A 5,937-nucleotide genomic window follows, 5' to 3' on the forward strand; every position below is an offset into this window, starting at 1 on the left:
CACACACACACACACACACACACACACACACAAATCAAATAAATTATGCTAGATCCTAGGTGTGTTTTGGTCTAGTTGTTGAAAGGAGCTTGACAGATTAGAGAAAAAGGGGAAAAAAGAAAAAAAAAGTTTGAAAATTTGAAAAAATGAACACAATGAAATAGAATAAAATGAAATGATGGAAGTAAAATAGAATTTGAAAAATTTACAAAAAAATAAAAAAATATAGTAGAATTAAGGGAAAACATTTTTAATAAAAATTGAAAATAAAAATAAATTTTTTCTTTCTGTATTCAAGAAAAAAGAAATGAAAAAGAGAAAAAAAAAGAAAACAAAAAAAAGAATATTGAATAGGTGGACCAGCAAACAGACTGAAATACAATTGAAATTACATCATTTTCCCCTACAAGTCAAACTATGAAGCAACTTATAGTCCGTAAACTAAGCAGGCAGAGAAACTTGTGGTGTTCCTGAAGAGCGAGGTTGGCCCAGTTGGGCAGGGCTTAGTGTAATGGTTCCATTCTCCACTAGATAGCACTGCTGAGCTTACTGGGGTGGATGGTTGTGGCGCTTGTAGGTGTGTATGTGTATGCGTGGGAGGGGTGAAAATGGATCACCCAGCTACCCAGTCTTTAGTATCAGAACTCTGTTCTCCCTGATCAGCAATTGCGCACCCGTCCTCTGTCTCCGGCTTCTGTCACTCCCTGCTTTTACACTGTCACCGAGCCATCAGGTTGCCAGGAGGCACCTCCCTCCTGAGTTTTATCTCAGATGTGGCTGTGTTTCCCAACCCCTCACTTCTGAGAGACTGCGGCTTTGTCCCACTCAGACCTTCTGGGGGAGGGTCTCACTGAGCAATGGCTGGGTGCCGACCACACCCAGGAACGTTTGAGGGACTGTGCTGCTGCCAATGCCCAGAGACTACAGCTGGGTGCCAGCCCGCCCCAGAAAACATTCACGCAACTGTGTAGCAGCAGCATTTCAGGATTATGGAAAATCATAACACACATCTGGCACCAGGCTTCACCCTTAGTGACCTTGTTCCAGCACCAGCTAATGTGGTTTTCCTCTGGGGTCTGCTGGCACCTTTGCCTATAGGGGGGCCACACAGCTTCTACCAAATGTCCTCCCAGCAGGGGAACCGCCTCTCCCCATGTCGCCCGAGGACTGCCTGGACTTCACTCTGCTCTTGGGGATTCGCCCTTCCTACCAGCACACCGCCAGGTATTGAGCTGCGGAGTTTCAGACTCTGTGCTCCCCCTGTTTATAGAGTCTTAGTGGAATTTAAACCCTCTCCTTTCTCCTTTCTCCCTTTTTAGTTCAGTCCCTGTGACTGTTTCCACTTTTCCACTTTCTCTCCAGCTGCTTTTTGGGAGAGTGCTTTTCCCATACTCTCCTCCAGTCTCTGTCCTCTCTCTGCAAGCAAAAACAACTCCCTGCCCTCCGCGGCTACTCTCTCCCCCAGTTTACCTCTCCACGCCGTGTACCTGCTGAGATCTGTGGCTCACGTTGTGCAAATTGTTGTGTTAATCCTCAAATCAATTTTCTAGGTGTGCAGGATGGTTTAGTGTTGATCTGACTGTATTTCATGGATGCAAGATGCAACAAAACCTTCCGTGCTGTTCCACCATCTTGGCTTCTCCAAGACTTTATTTTTTAGAACGGTTTTAGGTACATTGCAAAGTTAAGAAGAAGGTACAGAGATTTCCCATATGTATCTTGTCCCAAGACGTGCATAGCTTTCCCTATTACTAACATCACCCACCAGAGTGGTACACAGTTGATGAACTTACACTACCACATCATGTCACCCAAGTCCCTGGTTTACATTAGGGTTCACTCTTTGTGTTGTACAGTCATTGGGTTTGGACAAGTGTATAGTGACATGTATCCATTATTATAGTATCATACAGAGTATTTTCACAGCCCTAAAAATACTCTGTGCATCCCTCACCACCCCTCCCCCCCCCCAATCTCTGGCAACTACTGATCTTTTTACTGTAGTTTTGTTTTCTCCACAATGTCATATGGTTGGAATCATATTGTATATAAACTTTTAAGATTGACTTCTTTCAGTTAGTAATATGCATTTAAGCTTCTTGCATGTCTTTTCATGGCTTCTTAATACATTTTTTTAGTGCTGAATGATATTCTGTTGTCTGCATGTACCACAATTTATTTATCCATTTACCTACTCAAGGATATCTTGGTTATTTCCAAGTTTTGGCAGTTGTGAATAAAGCTGCTATAAACATCTGTGTACAGATTTTTGTGTGGACATAAGTTTTTAGCTCATTGGGTAAATACCAAGGAGTGTGACTGCTTGATCAGATCGTTAAGAGTAAGTTTAGTTTTAGGGCACCTGGGTGGCTCAGTTGGTTAAGCATTTGACTTCAGCTCAGGTCATGACCTCGTGGTTCATGAGTTCGAGCCCCGCATCAGGCTCTGTGCTGACCACTCAGAGCCTGGAGCCTGCTTTGGATTCTGTGTCTCCTTCTCTATCTGCCTCTTCCATGTTCACACTCTTTCTCTCTCTCTCAAATATATAAACATTAAAAAATGAAAAAAGAGTATGTTTTGTTTTGTAAGAAACTGCCAAACTTCCAAATGGCTGTACCATTTTGCATTCCCACCATTAATGTATGAGAGTTCCTATTCCACATCCTTTTAGCATTTGTTGTCAGTGTTCTGGATTTTGGCCATTTTAATAGGTGTGTGGTGGTATCTTGTTTTTTTTTTTTTAATTTTTTTTTTTAACGTTTATTTATTTTTGAGACAGAGAGAGACAGAGCATGAATGGGGGAGGGGCAGAGAGAGAGGGAGACACAGAATCTGAAACAGGCTCCAGGTTCTGAGCCATCAGCACAGAGCCCGACGCGGGGCTGGAACTCACGGACCGCGAGATCGTGACCTGAGCCGAAGTCCGACGCTTAACCGACTGAGCCACCCAGGCGCCCCGGTGGTATCTTGTTTTAATTTCATTTCCCTGATGACATGATATGGAGCGTCTTTTCATATGCTTTATCATCTATATGTCTTTTTTGGTGAGGTGTCCCGGTCTTTTGCCCATTTTTAAATCAGGTTATTTGTTTTCTTATTGTTGTGTTTTAAGAGGTCTTTATATATTTTGTTTAACTCCTTTATCAGATATATCTTCTGCAAAAATTTTCTTGCAATCTGTTGCTTTTTTTCTCATTCTCTTGACATAGGTAGATATTTAAAAAATTCCTACTTTTTGAAATAAATCACAGAAAAATTAAACAAAAAATGTCACTAGGAAAAATATTAGCTAATATTCACCACGATGAACCAGAATACTCCAGAAATTAAATTGTATTTAAATAATATTTGTAGCAAAAAAAATTAAAAAAAATTTTTTAAATGTTTATTTGTTTTTGAGAGACAGAGAGAGACAGAGAATGAGCAGGGGAGGGGTAGAGAGAGCGAGGGAGACACAATATGAAGCAGGCTCCAGGCTCCAAGCTGTCAGCACAGAGCCCAATGAGGGACTTGAACCCACGAGCCATGAGATCATGACCTGAGCCAAAGTCGGATGCTTAACCAACTGAGACACCCAGCCTCCCTTATTATTATTTTTTTTTTAAATTGAAGTGTAGCTGACATATTAGTTTCAGGTGTACAACATAGCGATTTGGCAATAATGTGCATTATGAGATACCACAATAAGTGGTTACCATCTGTCACCATACAAAGCTATTACAGTATTATTGACTATATTCTCTATACTTTTCATTTTTGTGACTTATGTTATAACTGGAAGTTTATACCTCTTTTTTAAAAATATTTTTTAAGTTTTATTTATTTATCCAAGTAATCTCTACCCCCAATGTGGGACTTGAACTCATGACCCCAAGATCAAGAGTTACATGCTCTTCCAACTGAGCCAGACAGGCACCCTGGAAGTTTTTGTATCTCTTAATCTCCTTCACCTATTTTGCCTAGCCCTTTTCCCTTTCTCCTCTGGCAACCACCAGTTGTTCTCTGTATTTATGAGTCTGCTTCTATTTTTTGTTTGTTTTGTTTTTAGATTCCACAGATCAGTGAAATAATATGGTGTTTGTCTCTGACTTATTTCACTTAGCATGATGTTGCCAAGGTCCATCCGTGTTGTTGCAAATGGTTTCTTTTTTTATGGCTAACATTCCTTTGTGTATATATATAGCACATCTTTTTTTTTTTAAAGTTTTTATTTAAATTCCAGTTAGTTAACATATGGTGTAATATTAGTTTCAGGTGTACAATTTACTGATTCAACACTTACATACAACAATTTCCCTCGTTAATCCCCATCACCTATTTAAATCCATCCCCCCCACCCAGTTCTCTATAGTTAAGAGTCTGTTTCCTGTTTTGCCTCTTTTCACCCCCCCCTTTGCTCATTTGTTTTATTTCTTAAATTCCATATATGAATGAAATCATATGGTATTTGTCTCTCTCTGATGTATTTCACTTAGCGTGATACTCTATAGCTCCATCTATGTTGTTGCAAATGGCAAGATTTCATTCTTTTTTTATGGCAGAGTAATATCCCATTATATATATACACACACACACCACATCTTCTTTATCCATTCATCAGTCGATGGACATTCAGGCTCTTTCCATTATTTGGCTGTTGTTGATAACATTGCTATAAACATTGGGGTGCATGTATCCCTTTGAACTAGTATTTTTGTATTCTTTGTATACCACATCGTCTTTATCCATTCATTTATCTATGGACATCTAGGTTGCCTCCATATCCTGGCTATTGTAAATAATGCTGCAATATACATAGGGGTGCATATATCTTTTCAAATTAGTGTTTTTGTTTTCTTCAGTAAATATCCAGAAATGGAATTACTAGGTGGTATGGTATTTTGCTTTTTAATTTTTTTGAAGAACTGTTTTCCATAGTGACTACACCAGTTTCCATTCCTACCAGCAGTGTACAATGGCTCCTTTTTCTCTACATTCTCACCAGCACTTGTTAAATTTCTTGTCTTTTTGATACTAGTCACTCTGACTGGTGTGAGTTGATATCTAATTGTGGTTTTGATTTGCATTTTCATGATGACTAATGATGCTGAGCATGTTTTCATGTGTTTGTTGGCCATTTGTATGTCGTTTTTTGGAAAAATGTCTATTTAAGTCTTTTGCCCATTTTTTAATCAGATTTTTTTTGGTGTTAAACTTTTTTTACCCAGCAAAACTATGTCTAGTTCTTTATTTAACTGCTCCATAACATTGCAACTTTATTTGCCCACTGCCTGAGTGATGGATACTAGATTGCTTCTCTCCCACCATCAAACACCACCCCTTCAACAACACAACAAACAAGACTGATTAAAATTCTTCTATATCTCTCTTACGGAAATGTAAAAATTTCTTTGGGTTATATACCTGGGAATGGAATTGCTGTAATATAGGGCTCACTTGTGCTTCATTTGACTAAAAACTGCCAGGCCACTTTCCAGAAGAGAAGGGCTGGCTATTCCTGCCAGTAGCATACAGGAGTTCTTCTTTACCACACTACTAATCAACATCTGGCATTTATCTAGCTTTCTAACTCTTCACATTCAGGTAAGTATAATTGGTATCTTGTTTAAGTTTTATTTATCTATTGAAAAGTTCAAATATTGTTTATTTGACTTGTTAACTATTTGGTTTTCCCATTCTATAAATTGACTTCTCATATCTTTTTTTTTTTTTTAACTGGGATATTTATCTTTTTCTTTTTGGTTTGTATAGCTTAGCTGTGTATTCTACTTCATAGACTAGTTGATATTTATGGTAGTGTTAGATGTTACAAATATCTTCTCTTAGACTGTCATTTTTTTCCTAGTAACTTTGGGGTGCTTTGCTTAATAGACATTAATTTATTAGTAAATTAATTATTAATTATTTTTTGTTAACTATTATGTAGTAAAAGCCATT

The sequence above is a fragment of the Panthera leo genome, chromosome E2, assembly GCF_018350215.1.
Source record: "Panthera leo isolate Ple1 chromosome E2, P.leo_Ple1_pat1.1, whole genome shotgun sequence".
In the NCBI taxonomy this organism is placed as follows: Eukaryota; Metazoa; Chordata; class Mammalia; order Carnivora; family Felidae; genus Panthera; species Panthera leo.